Source organism: Rousettus aegyptiacus, unplaced genomic scaffold (genome assembly GCF_014176215.1).
Source record: "Rousettus aegyptiacus isolate mRouAeg1 unplaced genomic scaffold, mRouAeg1.p scaffold_m13_p_12, whole genome shotgun sequence".
Taxonomy (NCBI): Eukaryota; Metazoa; Chordata; class Mammalia; order Chiroptera; family Pteropodidae; genus Rousettus; species Rousettus aegyptiacus.
The window spans coordinates 5,006,333-5,020,572 of NW_023416287.1; the positions used below are offsets into that span (position 1 = coordinate 5,006,333).

The 14,240-nt window shown below is 40.2% G+C and overlaps 1 pseudogene; it reads left to right on the top strand.

The window, feature by feature from the left end:
• Positions 1–12,420: 12,420 nt before the first annotated feature.
• Positions 12,421–12,539, top strand: LOC118610110 (annotated as a pseudogene).
• Positions 12,540–14,240: the final 1,701 nt, after the last annotated feature.

Consider the following 14,240-nt stretch of genomic DNA (forward strand, 5'->3'; position numbering starts at 1 on the left):
AAATTCTACAGCTGGGAATGGTAGGAGTTCAAGTTTTTGGCATAATTAATGTTATGCTAAACTAGAGTCTCTCTTCACTACCAGAGTTAAACTCCTTAAAAAGATAGGTATATCACAATACCATCTAGGAAAATTCCTTCAAGACAAAGTCCACAGTGTAATGTTAAGGAAAAAAAAAAAAAAGAGAGAGAGAGACAAAATTACAAATATCTAAAAATTACAATAAACTAAAATTAAATACATTATATCGAATGTATTGAATTATAAAAAAAAGACTAAAGGGTATATATGAAACATGAAAAAACTATCTCTAAATGTTGAGATAAAGGTGATTTTAATTTTTCTACTTATACTTTTCTACACTTTAAATTTTATATAATCTGCTGAGATTAAATTAAGAAAAACAGTATTAAGGAAATGAAAAAAAAATGAACATTGCTCGATGATGATAGAGTTCACATCCTTCGGCATGACAGATAAAGACAACGTGACGTGGCCCCGGCCTCCCTCGCACACGTACGTCACAGTCTGCACTCCAGGCCCAGAGGGAAAACAGTAAGGAATCCATAGCCTTTGCCCTTTGCACAATCACACTCTCTGATTTGGTTGCCTCTGCCTCAAGGAAACCTTCCCTGATTTCTTTCGACAGTATCGGTTTTATCCACAGCATTTAAGAAATAGCTCTTCGGTGGAACTTAATGTGTGACGGCCGTTTCTTTACCCGTTTTCTCCACTCATCTGGGGGTTCTCTGCGGGCAGGGATCACATGCATCTTGCACGTCATGGCACCTCTCTTGTCTCCGCCTGACATCTCGTATTTGTTGAATAAATGAGCAAATGGGCAACAAAACCCAGAACAAGATCATGGGAGCTTTTTTTTTTTTTCATTTCATGCAAATTTTACTTCTTGAGAGGTCAGAGAGTACTTCTTGCATCCTTCACAAAATTACTTACTGTCTGAATTGACACTCTTTTCTACAAGTTCAGTGAAAAAAAGCCAAATATAGATGGTCTGTACTGATGAAAACTTGCTTTTCTTCTGGAACAAACAGAAGAAACACTCTTTTGCATCTCTGGGGAGAAACTGGTTTTTTTCTTAAGAAATGTCCAGTCTACATATAAAAGATGCAATTTCTGACACTTGCTGTGGAATCACATCTAGGGCAGAAATTATCATCCTTTTGTGTATATCTCACTTATTTTGAAGTTACTTATTATTTTGACAAAAATGTGCCTTGGGGAGCTCAGCTATTATAAAAAAAGGAAGTTGGCTGAGTCTGTAATAGAAGAATTCTAGTCCTTATAAAAGGTGCCCATGAATACATCCCCATCTTTGGCTTAGCCTGGCAGTGATATGTTTAATAATTACAGAGTACTTTTTCCTCGAAGGACTTGAATCTCATTATCTTCCCTTCAGCATCCTTATGAAAAAGGCAACCTTATCATAAAACAAATGAGAACATGAAATCCTGGTGTTACAGTTGAATTGTGCCCCACCCCCACTCCAAATATATGCTGAAGTTCTAACCCTCAGTACCTTAGGATGTGATCTGTTTTGAAAATAAAGTCATTGAAGAAGTAATGAGTGAGATGAGTCAGAGGAAGTAGAGTGAGTTCTTAATCCAATATAACTGGTAGCTTTGTAAGAAGAGGAGAAGGGATTTAGAGACAGAGATACATGGGGCGAGGGGGTAAAGGTATAAGATGCCAGAGGCAGAGAATGGAGTGATGTAAGCCAAGGAATGCTTAAGATTGCTCACAAACACCAGATACTAGAAGAGGCAGGGAGGTATTCTTCCCTAAAGGCTTCAGAAAGAATGTGGTCCTGGCGACATCTTGATTTCAGACATCTGGTCTCCAAACTATGAGATGATACATTTTTGTTGTTTGAAGACACCCAGCAGCCTTAGGAAACGAATACATATGAATAGATTTAACCACTTTTCCAGGATTTTGCATCTAAGTTATTGGTGAAAATAGAACTAAGTCCAAGTCTTTTGTCCCCTGAGTCAGTCTGTGGTCAAATAGGAGACAATTATCACTCTCTAGTTATAATTCTCCTAGTTACAGTTCTGCCATGAAGTTGACTCCTATAAGTTCGAGAAGGTGAAACATGAATTTGCAGAGAAATTCTCGTCTCTCCCTTAATTTTCCATTTAACCTTTTGCAAGGTTGGTCTGAGAGTCAAGAACAAACCCAGTAGGGTTAAACTAGGCTATAATTTTGCATTATCTCTCATGTAGTCATTTATCTGCCCTGATGTACTGTGAAGCCAAGATTTCTGCTTATTAACCTTTCAGCAAAAAGCAAGCCTGACTTTTTGGTTAGCAGCTAAATATTAAGAACAATTACCTTAAATGGCACTGCATTTCACATCAAGGAATCTGGCCTTGCGGATGTTCTTCTTGTAAGTGGCCATTTGTTACCTAAAAGAGGAAATGGAGATGAGAACACATGCTGAGTAAAAATGAATAAAATGTATAGATTCGAACCAGGAATGAATTTGAATGCTCGTAAGTGGTCAACCTGTGATTCTCACAGAAAGCAAACGCGAGACCTGGCAGGCAGAAGAGGGTCGCTGTTAAAAGCACAGAGTAAGTGTCTGACTTCCAGTTTTAAAACCCTGGCTCTACTATTTACCGGCCGTAACCTCCTGGGCAAGTCTCTTAACTTCTATGTGCCCCATTTCCTCAAACATCAAGTGGGGATGATAAGAGTTTCTCCTTCGTAGGATGGTTGTAAGCATAAAAAGTTCTTAGTATTCAGATTCAAGAGAGAAAAATGTGGATGCTATTGACCCTAGTCCTCACAGAGAACAAGTAATCACCATGATAGCTTTACATCCATCCCTAACTACCTGCGAGGATTCAACCCTCCCCCCACCCCCACCGCCCTCTGAAGGAGGATATCCACAGCATCCTCAGGCAACGAACCAGGCATCCAGAGCTAAAGGCAAGCCCTGCCTCAATTCCCAGCTCCCCAAAGCCCTCCAGCCCTTGACCGCCACATTTCCCCTAACCGTGAAAAGATCAGCTCTCTCTGCTTGCTCAGAGGGAGACGTGACCAAAACAGTTCTCCCTTTTTGGCGAGTGAGAAATTCAGCTTTTTATTTCAGTTATGGAGTGGAGTCTTCTTTCTTCAACGTCATTAGGATAAAATTCATTGAATATACACATTAGATCCTTTCAACCTTGCCTGGTGTATAGTAAGCAGTCAATAAATGTTCATTATAGTTATTAAAAACTGTGGTGGCCCTGACCTATTGGATGGGCCAGTAGGAAGGAGAGGTCGTACAGAAACGAAGTATTCACATCCAACATTTGGGAGTCAGGACAACCTAGTTCAAACCCTAGGTGCCACTTAATAGCTATTTAAATGCAGGCAAATTACCTACTCTCCATAAGAGAGGTTGGCAAACTATAGCAAGCTCAATCCAGCCCACTGCTTGGGTTTGCGAACAAAATTTTATTGGAACGCAGCTACACCCATTTGCCCGTGTCCAGGCTGTGTCTGCTTTTGAGCTACAAGGCAGAGGGAGCTCTGAGTACTGTATGTAGTTGCAACAGAGACCACGTCGCCCACCAAGCCTCACATTTTACTATCTGACCCTTTATAGCAAAAGCCAGGCCTGCTCTATAAACCCCAAGTGCCGCATGTATCCGTGAGGTAAGTGACGGTATGTCCTTCACGGAGCTGTTGTGAGTGTTACGTGAAAGAACACCCCTGGATGGTGTGGGGAAACACTTGGCAGGGGTAGCATTCCATCAGGGATTAGAAACTGGCCAGTGAATCGGCAGCAAAGCCCACAGTGTTTGATTTATTATTATTTTTTTTTAATTTAATTTGCATTATTTGGGGAGGGAGGGGTATGACCCTCCTAGCTGGGCCACGGATCTAATCCTTTCTCATCAACACGACGTTGGCTTCGAACATGGTTTACCTGCCAGGCTCCTGTTGTCACTCGAGCTGGAAATAAGCAGCCCTGACTATTACTCTCTTTCGGTCAAGAGACCACCTAAAGGCTCCCAAATCCGCCTCGGGTTTAACGATATACCTAAATATTTTCTTTAAAAGAGAACCGCTTAAACGTTGTAGATGCATTATTCACGTGATTTAAATTCATTAACCACTCGCACCTTCGATGTGCGTGATACTGTTCCTGATGCTGGAGTAGGGAGTCACGTGAGTAGGGCCGAAAAGAAAAGCCTTCATGAGATGGGAGTATTCGAGCTGAGCGAGTGATGCAAAAGGGACAGAAGAGCTTGCGGGGCTGAGTATAGCCGGGCGAGTTTGGCTTCTTCCATGAAAGGCAGCGAGAGGAGATGAGTGTGGCTGAGGCAGAGAGGCAGAGAGAGCGATGCAAAATGAAGACAGAACCAGGCGAGGTGGGGATCGTGCCGGTCTCATGGGCTCAAGGGGACGAGCTTTTTCTGAGGACACATGAGAAACCGCTGAAGCTTTTAGACATTTGAGAACGTTCGCGGTCCGCTTCACGTGCGTCATAGAGCATCCTGGCTGCTCTTGGAACATGGATGAGTGAATGAATGAATGAATGAATGAATGGATGGATGGCGGCAGCCAATTTTTTGTGTCCATTATGAAAAAGTCCACAGGGGAGGGCTTGACGACTCTGCTGACACCGAGGGGCACAGAAAGCCCATCGGAGCCTTCCGTGCAGTGAGTGCGGGGTGTCCTTGGCTCCCGCTCGGTGGTACTGTGCACCAGGCCTGGAAAAGGACAAGCGCCAAAGAAGTGATGAGCCAGTCTGGAACTGCAGCAGGCAGTACGACTGTCCTCTCCAAACGTTCCGGGGAAAATAAGTCTGTTGTGCAAATATTTAATTAAACTCTTGAGGTTCCAGCTAGAAAGACCCAGATCTACATGCGAGTATGTGGAACTCTTTCAGGCTCTAGTTTAAAAGAATCTAGACAAACGTTTCTTTCCCGTTAATGTGTTTCGTGGATTTTGGCATGGTAGGATGTACTTCGAAAAACTTTTGCCCAGTACCCCTTGGCAATGCCTCTGAAAGTCAATAACCAATACAGCCTGGGGCTTCTTGGCAGGGTCTAGATACGAACTGGTCTGCTCCATTTTGACTTTCTTGCCTCATTCATTCATTCATTCATTCATTCAATTAATACTACTTTTGCTATTATGGGTTTAAAAATATTTACAGCGTATGAAGTACTGTGTTAGGCACATAACATTACATCTTCTCCTCACAAACCCCTATAATTATTGATATGAATAATAGTTAATGAGTGACTACAAAAGAAATGCTTAGAACAGTGCTTCTCACTTAATAACTATTAACTATAGCATCGTCACCATCGTTATCATTATTGTTGCTATTAATACTACTCTCGTATTTGCTATGAACTCAATCGATAAATGAGGAAGCTGAGGCTCAAAGAAATTAAGCAATTTTCCCAAGGCTGAGAACTGGAACCCTCGAGTCTAACTTCAGAGCCATGCCTTGAACCACAGATGTCACTAGATCTATAATGATAATTATCTGTTGGAAAATATACTATTGTTTAAGCCAATATTTCAATCAGTTGCCTATAAGATCCACCCTTCATTGCCCTTTAAGATTTTCTATGTAGACAGACACACACACACACACACACACACACACACCTGTCCATATGAAAACACATTCGCCGTTCAAAGTACACTTAAGATCTCTAATAAATTATAATATAGGCTTTGTATGCAATTATGCAATTAATGTGCTGTTTGTCATGCAAAAAAAGTTATTGCTTTAAACCTTTAGAAATCTATTACAGTCCTAATAGTGTAAAACAATTCTCAGTGGAAAATATTTCATGATTATGAATCCGATTCGTAACAATAAATGCCCTAATGTGGAATGTCACTTCAATAGGAGCAGTGCCTTAGGTGCAAAAGCCAGGAGAAATTTCCAGATATTTCCGATTAGTGCACGGTGGTTTAAAAATGTTTTAATTAATTAATGTGTTGCTTACCTCAGGTGTTTCTTGAACATGGTCTCAGAGAAGCAAAAAAAATTTTTGTAAATTTTGTTTAAGTGGAAAATTATGCAGAACTTAAAACCCTGCAAATTACTGTCAATACAGTGAATGTTATTAAAAGGAGGGAAATAACTCTGGCTAAACCCGCAAGCAAACAGACTGTGCTGAATCCTGGGCGGCATCACCCACTGAGAGACGGAGCATTCGTTTTGCTCGTGGGGGATTTTTGTGACAGGTGCCAGGCATGAAGACAGCTTTCTCTCTTCTCCCTCCTGCTTTCGGCCATTGCCAGCATATGCCAGGAAAGCCTCCTCCTTGCCCTCCTCGGTGACTCAGGAATGCGCGGGGTCTGAGTCGGAAGACAAAATAATTCCCATTTGCCCTCTTTTGTGCTCTTTATTTAAAGTTCACTGAAGTGAAGTCCTTTGCCAAATTAATTGGCAGGCTCTGCATCCATTTCCGAACGAGGCTCGCTATGACCTTTGGAGGTGAGAAAGCCACCTCCAAAGCCCCTGCTTGCTTTAGTGATTATGGGGTTCCAGTCCATCCTTCTCACCCAGTGCCAGAAAGCAACCGGGGGAGAAGTGTGCCAAAGGCCAACGACTCTTTTGTTCCTCAGCCACAGAACCTCAATTGTATTCCAATATTTGCAGAGGTCCCTCAGGAAAGAGAGGAGCGGATGACAGACAATCTAGGAGTGGTCATGTGACCCAGGTGGCCTTGGCCTATGGAGCAAAACGTCCCCCTAGATGAGAGTTGGATCCTCCCTTATCCTAAAACTACGGCCTTTACTTCCATCTTCGCACCCACGAAAATCGACAGCAACCATTTTTCTGAAGTCATAATACAGCGCGTAAGAGCATAGTCTTTGACATTCCACTCAGCGTAGAGTCTGCCGTTTACTCACTACTCAGTTACGTGCGACCCTTTCACCTCCCTGAACTCCAATTTTCTCACCTGAAAGATGAAAAACACAATAGCATCTTTTAAAACTGTTGTTTATCTTAATGTTCTTGAAGCATGGACGCGACGTCTAACGCATTCTAAGCGAACGACCTTCACAGCTTATCCTCACTGCAGTCCCTTTCATAGACGGTGACAACAGTCCCTTAACCGGATTCCCTGCTTGTACTCTTGCCTTGTTTCAACTTGTTCTCCACGAAGTCAGAATACCATTTTAGAAATCAGATCACGTCTTCCTGCACCTAACCCCACCAACGGAGTAGAATCACGCGCCAAGTCCTAACTGTGGCTGCAAAGAACCTACCCACAGTTTTCGATCCCTGTGTACCTTTCTAGCCTGAGTCATCGATCTCCCCATATTTCACTGTGTTCCCTGAACAATTCAAGTTCATTCCATCCTTCGGGCATTTGCACCTGCTATTACTGCTATGAGAAATGCTCTCTGTATGTATCTGTACATAGCTCGCTCCTGATCATCATTCCGATCTGCATTCATAGGCACTTCTTTCGAAAGACTTTATCTGTACCCTCTATCAAAATTTGTCCCTACCAGTGACTCTATTCCTTTGTTCCTTTTGTTTTCATTGAAATACCTGACATTATCCTTTTTCGTTTACTTAGGAATTTTATTTTTGTTTTTCTTCTTTCACTAGGAGGTGAGTTCTATCTTGTTCATTGCTATAACTTGTGCACCAAGATGAGTGCCTGCAATCTGGCTTTATTTTTGGAGAGGTGAATGAATGAGTGGTAGGCTTATAGCATTGGAATATTAAAAAAATGAAAGTCTACAGCCATTGACTATCTCAAGGCAGGACTGTGTGACAAAAAATAACAATCCTGAAGCTATTCCCAGATGATGTGTACTTGTAGAAATTCAGTGGTTTGTGAATAATGTAATATCTTGACTTTGTTTAATGTTTGAACTAAATAAATACAGTATTGAGATGATTCTTTCAGCTTTAAAGATATCCCTTGTGAATTTTGCAAGGTATTCCCTGGAGACGGTTTTTAATCACAAACAGTCCCTTGACCACTATGCCCACAAGGACGCAGGCTCCTTGCAGAAGCTAAAACATCATGGAGATTGGAGAGCATCATGGTAAACTTGGAAAAGCCCACAAAGTATGTAGAGAAATGAAATTCATGTCACTGACTTTTAGGTATATGCTTTATTTTTGAGCATTTGGCCTTTTCTTAAACAGGTATGGTTCAAATTGATGCTTCCTATGTATGGTGACCTATTCCTTATGAAATCGGTAGTTTGATATGATGAAGCTACATACTGGGTTGTAAACATCTTACCAATTTACAAGCAACCTGAAAGACTGAATTTTTCACAATGCTTATCACAGTTCTTGGAAGGTAGTATGTACTTAACACGAATTTATTAATTTGTTGTAAGAATAAGGAAAATGTTTTTGTTACGAAAAGAAAATATGTTAGTATAACCTATCACAAGCCGGGATGAAATGGTGACGCTGATGTCTCAGATACTTCTCTGCTTTTGGTTCTAGGGCTCCTCGTGTGTGTTTTGCCTCATGATAGCTATATGGCTGCAGCTGTTCCAGCCATTAGTTGCACATTCCAGCCAGGAAAAAAAAAAAAAAAGAGGGCAGAAGACTACATGCAAGTTGTGATTTTCAGCTTTTTCCCAGGAAGTCCCACCAAGTGACTTCCATTTACATCTCACTGGCCTGAACTTGTCATGTGGCAAGCCATATCTTTAGGGGATGATAGAAAATGTAGACTTTTAGGTGGGTGCATTGGTCGGTCGCAGCATCAAAACTACGGTTTGTCTTAGTAAGAAAGAAAGGTTGAAGAGTTATTGCAGGGGCAACTCCTGCCTAAACGAAGTATTATAAACATCAATATCCCTTCATTTTGGGGGAAAGACATACAAGACTATATAGGATCAGAGACGGAAGATAACATTCTCGATGGACTAATTCTTTGACTTTCAACCATATACCCTGACAGGCCTATTCTCAAATTCTCTGAAAAATTGAACACCTAAATTCAGGGCTCTTATTTAAAAAGATGGAAATGGAATAATACAAGAGGTCAAATACAAATATTATCATTTTAATTATTGGGTATTGATGGTCACTGAATGCTAGATATTGAATAGTGAAGGTGTTATAATACAGAAAATGCTAAGGTTAAGTGCAATTTTTAAAAAAGCACATCAAACAATGACAATCATTTAGACGAGTCCATTTAGAAAGTCAACATCATTTGGGCTGCTGCTGCTGCTGCTGCTCGTGAGGATGGGAATGATAATGGTGGTGGAGATGGGGATGATGATAACGATGATGATGAAGGTACTGATGCTGGTGGTGGTACAGACGGCAGCTGACATAAAATCGGAGCCTGATATATGCTTAACCCTGTTCTAAGCACCTGACGCATTCCATGTTGTTGGAGGTTCACATCCATCCCATACAACGGCTAAGTATTTTTAACCTCATTTTATGGATGACTAAAGAGAATAACAGCTCACAGGCATTTGATTAAGAATTTGAAGTCTGACCCCAGAGTTTGGCTCTTCATCCTCACATTATACCCCTTCTCTGGAGGGTCCAGCATGACTCAGAAGATCTGAGCCCTCATCACAGTGCAAGGCTGCTACCATTGGCTTCATATCCGTCTCATTCCGCCCTCACCTAAAGACCTGTCCTTGCTCCTTTGCATGTCTCTCTCTGATGCTGCAACAATGGGAAGCCTGTGGATGAGCCAGGTCCTGGGCAACCCTTCATCAGCATCTTTATCAAAAAGCACATGCGCCGTGAGAGAAAGAATGCCTAGAGAATCTTGTCCTGGGACTGAAGATAACAAATAGTAGAACCTTCATTTGTCGCTTACAATAACTAATAAAGAGTTTGGGTTCCTTTTGTGATCACTTTTAGAATTTATAACATCTTCAAATCAACTTTCTATCAACTACAACATGACTGTGATGAATATTGGTATTGAGCAGGAAGGGCTATTTAAACAAGAACCAATTTTTTGAAGTAGTGTATCAATCAATACTTTAATGTTATGATAACTTTTATTTTCTTTTAAACCATGCGATTCAGATAAAGAAATCTCGGATAACGAAGACACTCATAAGTGAATAATATGGAACTATTGATTTTAACTTCGTTTGTTCACTTAATAACATAGGAATATTTCCCACATCATTAAATTTTTCTTGTGCAACATCTTTGTAAATGTATACGTAACATTCTCTTCTGAGGACATACTATACCTACCAATATATACTACTGGACGCTTTGACTCTATGAATTATTATGAATAACGCTGCATTTATATGTGTTTGTAGTTAAATGTTTGCACATATCCTTAACGACTTGAGATAATCAATTTCTAGAAGTGGAGTTCTCACACTGAAGGATTTATATGCCCTAGGAAATTCTTTTAAATAAGCAGCTTTTACCTAGCACTACAGCTCCCTTCCTCAGCGTCAGATGAAAACGCGATGCCGCTAACACCTGCTTCGTATTCATTAGCGGCTCCGTCTCAGCCTGATGTCGTCGGCCCTGAAAAATGGAAGCGCCTCCGGCCTGCTATCCTCCTGCTAACGTCCTTCATCCACATGCTGTTCCATGTTTCTCTACCTCCTGCTTCCAAAATCTTGTGCTCCTTGGGAAACAAGTCACGCGGTTACCAGAGTCCCCCCAAGTCCCTCACCCTATCTCCTTATCGCTGTTCTCTCCGTCTCTTGGCATCGATTGAACTCTTATTGTCCTCTGAAAGCACTGCTTTTCCGCAGACCACTGGGTTACTCTTTCCTCCATACCCCGGTTTCCACAGGGCGGGGGATGGCTCAGCATTCTCCTAGCTTCTTATTGTCTTTCCTTAGCCATTGCATTACATCCTGGTGTAAAAATACCCTCTCCTTTGGGCATCGCGGTATCTTGCTGTCTGTCCAACTTACTCATCTCTCTCCCTGTTTATACTCTTGTCTCACACAGCAGCCAGTGACCTTTTTTTAAAAATACATAGGTTGGATCATGTCGTTCTTTGCCTAAAACCATCTAATGGTCCCCAGTACACACAGAGTAAATTCTGAAATCCTTGCCATGGCTCACAAGACCCTAAAATACTTGCGCTGCTTTCTCATTTCTTGCTGCTCTCCACGGACACTCCCACATCGGGGCTTGGGGGCCACACCCCCACCTGCCTGCAGGTCTTGGCTTAAGCATCATCTTATTATGGAAGCCGTCTCCAACATATCTAAAATAGCGACGTGTCCTACCCCAATTTCCTATCTCCACTCTATTCTTCTTCAAAGCCCCCATACGGCTCTCATGGCAGGCACTAAAGGGCGTGCATCCATGAAAACAGGGTCATTTTTTTGTTTCATTCCATGATGAAAATCCAGTGTCTTTAGTCTCTGGCACATAAGAAGTACTCAGTCAACGTTTGTTGAATGAATGCAGGAATAATTATCTACTTATTTCTGGTCACTTACCCACACACATACACATATATGTATATTATAATGTAATTATCTCTATCTTCCTGTCTTGTAGAATAGACTATAAACTTCCTAAAGGCACGGCTTCATCCTATTTTTCTCTCTGTCTCACACACACTGAGAAAGGCTGTGACATGTGATGGAGGCTCAGGAAAATATTTGTTGAGACGAATCCTCCTCCCTCCTAGACCCGTTTCCCGCCTTCCCTGTTCTCCCCATTTTTCAGACGAGAAAGAAAGGCCCAGAGGAGTTCAGAGAATTCCTCGAGCTAGTGAAGAGCTAAGCAATGACTTTATCAACTCACACATTTTTACTCCAAGTTCTAGTTCTTTTTTTCTTTTTAATTTTGGTTTTCCTACTAATAGCCTATCCTCATCTTGAATTGATATATACAGAAGCTTCCAGCATTATGCACATGCTGTGAAAAGTTATGTTTGAGATCTTGGGATTCTTAATCTGTCAAATGTTTAGAAGAAAAATATACTGCTCTAATTATAAAATGCAGATGGCACTTTGAAAACTTACAAACTATGTCATTTAACAAAGCAGACCGTCAGACAATCACGCTTTATAAAGTGACCTTATTTTTTTAAAGGGACAATTTTTGTGAATCTTCTTTTGACAGGCATTCACAGGCTTCCTACACATTCTTGATTATAAGAATACCTAAAGTAAGCCCATTAAGCACCAGTTACAGTAATTTTAACCATCAATTATAAATGTGGGCCTTTCTAATTATAGACAACATTTAGCATTTGGGTCTCAGTTATGGCTGCTTATATAAGTTGCAGATCTAACTAAAACCAAATATACCCTGGCTGGATTTTACCCCACATTTCCAAATTTCTAATTATATTGTGATAGCATCAGCACTACCCTCTGCAAAAGTTTAAAACCTCATGACTCAAAAATAATCTACAGGGAAACTTCCAGAAACCAGGGGAAAATGTGAATGAGGCCTAGTATCAAAACCAAATATCTGTCTACGGCCAAGCCACCCTGAACAAGCCCGATCCCATCTGATCTCTGCTGCTAAGCAGGGTCGGACCTGGTTAGTACTTGGATGGGAGACCATCTAGGAAGACCAGGTGCTGTAGGCATGAAAAATAAGGGATTGTAAGATGACAAGGTCCTTGCAATCTGTGAGGTCAACCAAGGTTTGCCTCGCCTTAATAAAAATAAAAATATCCTGAGGAACAAGTAATCACCAATGAACACCAACATGATTCTTTAATGAATATTCCAGAAGTGACATGAAGTTCCCAATTCTGCCATTTCTTCTACGAATGGACACTGACCGTCACCCACAGTAGTAAAACGTCTCATGACAATTCCCACTGCACCCAGAGAACACGGCATGAAGAAAGAAGGCAAACCACAGAATTAACCAATCAGTTCCACAAATATTTAAGGAGCAGTGAAAAAGACCAGAGGTCCCGTCTTTATAGAGTTTATATTCAAGTTGTAATAAGAGTGATTACGAAGTCCACTCGAGGGGTCTTTAAAAACAAGTTCGGCGAGGATCTGATGTGGTGAAAGAGCCTTCTCTCCCACCTAGAGTACAAACACACAAATGTTTCCCAAGACGTGGGATATGAATGAACCCAGGTGTTAATCTTTTTTGAAAATAGTAATGCCTTTATTTTAATATGTATCAGAAAAAATGCTATTTCTCGATTTAAGCCAGTGATGTGTTTATATATACATATATGATATATACGAGATGTAAAAAGACATTATATGTAATATGTATTTATTTGTATACCATATATTTGCATAAATATTTAAAGAAAAAGGAGAGATTTTTCTCATCTAAAGAAAAATAATAAATAAAAATGGAAAGGGTGTGATACACTATATGGCAAAAAAAAAAAAAAAGTGAAGGCAACACGTGACCAAAGTTTTGCACGCACTGATCTCTTCAGAAAGTGATTTCAACCCACTTAATTCCTAGTTGCAGATGTGCAAATGCTTGATATCAAAAAGAGTTACTTAACTCTATGTTTTATCAGACATATGAATTTATACACACACACACATTTATATATAATAAAAAACTAATTGTGTAATAATGATAACATTGATTGTGTTTTTTTATATTTCAGGCACTGCTCTAAGCAATTCACATATTTTATATTATTTAATACATACAACAAAATTATGAGATAGATGAAATTACTGTTTTCTCTTATAATTTAAGGAACAATAAGAGAAAGCAATTCAAGATATAAAAATCAGAAAGAAGAAGTAACAGGATCCCTATTTTCATATGATGTATATACCTGGAAAACACAAACAAATCAGTGGGAAATTATTACAAGCAATAAGACAAGCTAATGAAGTAGGACATATAAAGTGAACGTACTAAAACCAAGAGCCTTTACAGGTATATGACAATAAACTGTAGAAGATAAATGAGAGAGAAGGGAAATAAAAATAAATGAATGAATAAAATACCTAGGTGTAAACATAACGAGAAATGTTCAAGAACTGTGAAAAAAAAAACAACTATAAAATACTGCCGAGGGACACACAGATTAACATGAAAAAAAGGAAATATAACAGCATCATAAGAAGATGTGGCATCATGAAAATGTCAGTTCTCTGTAACTTAATTTATAAATTCAACATTATCCCAGTGAAAATACAAAAGCATTTTTTTCTGAGCTAGACAAATGTATTATGAAGTTTATTAGGTGGAACAAAAAGGCAAACAAGTAGGGAAGGATTTTAAAAAGGAAGAATAATGGTGGAGGGAAGGAAGAATAGCTAGCTAGCCCTACCAGATAGTAACGCGCATT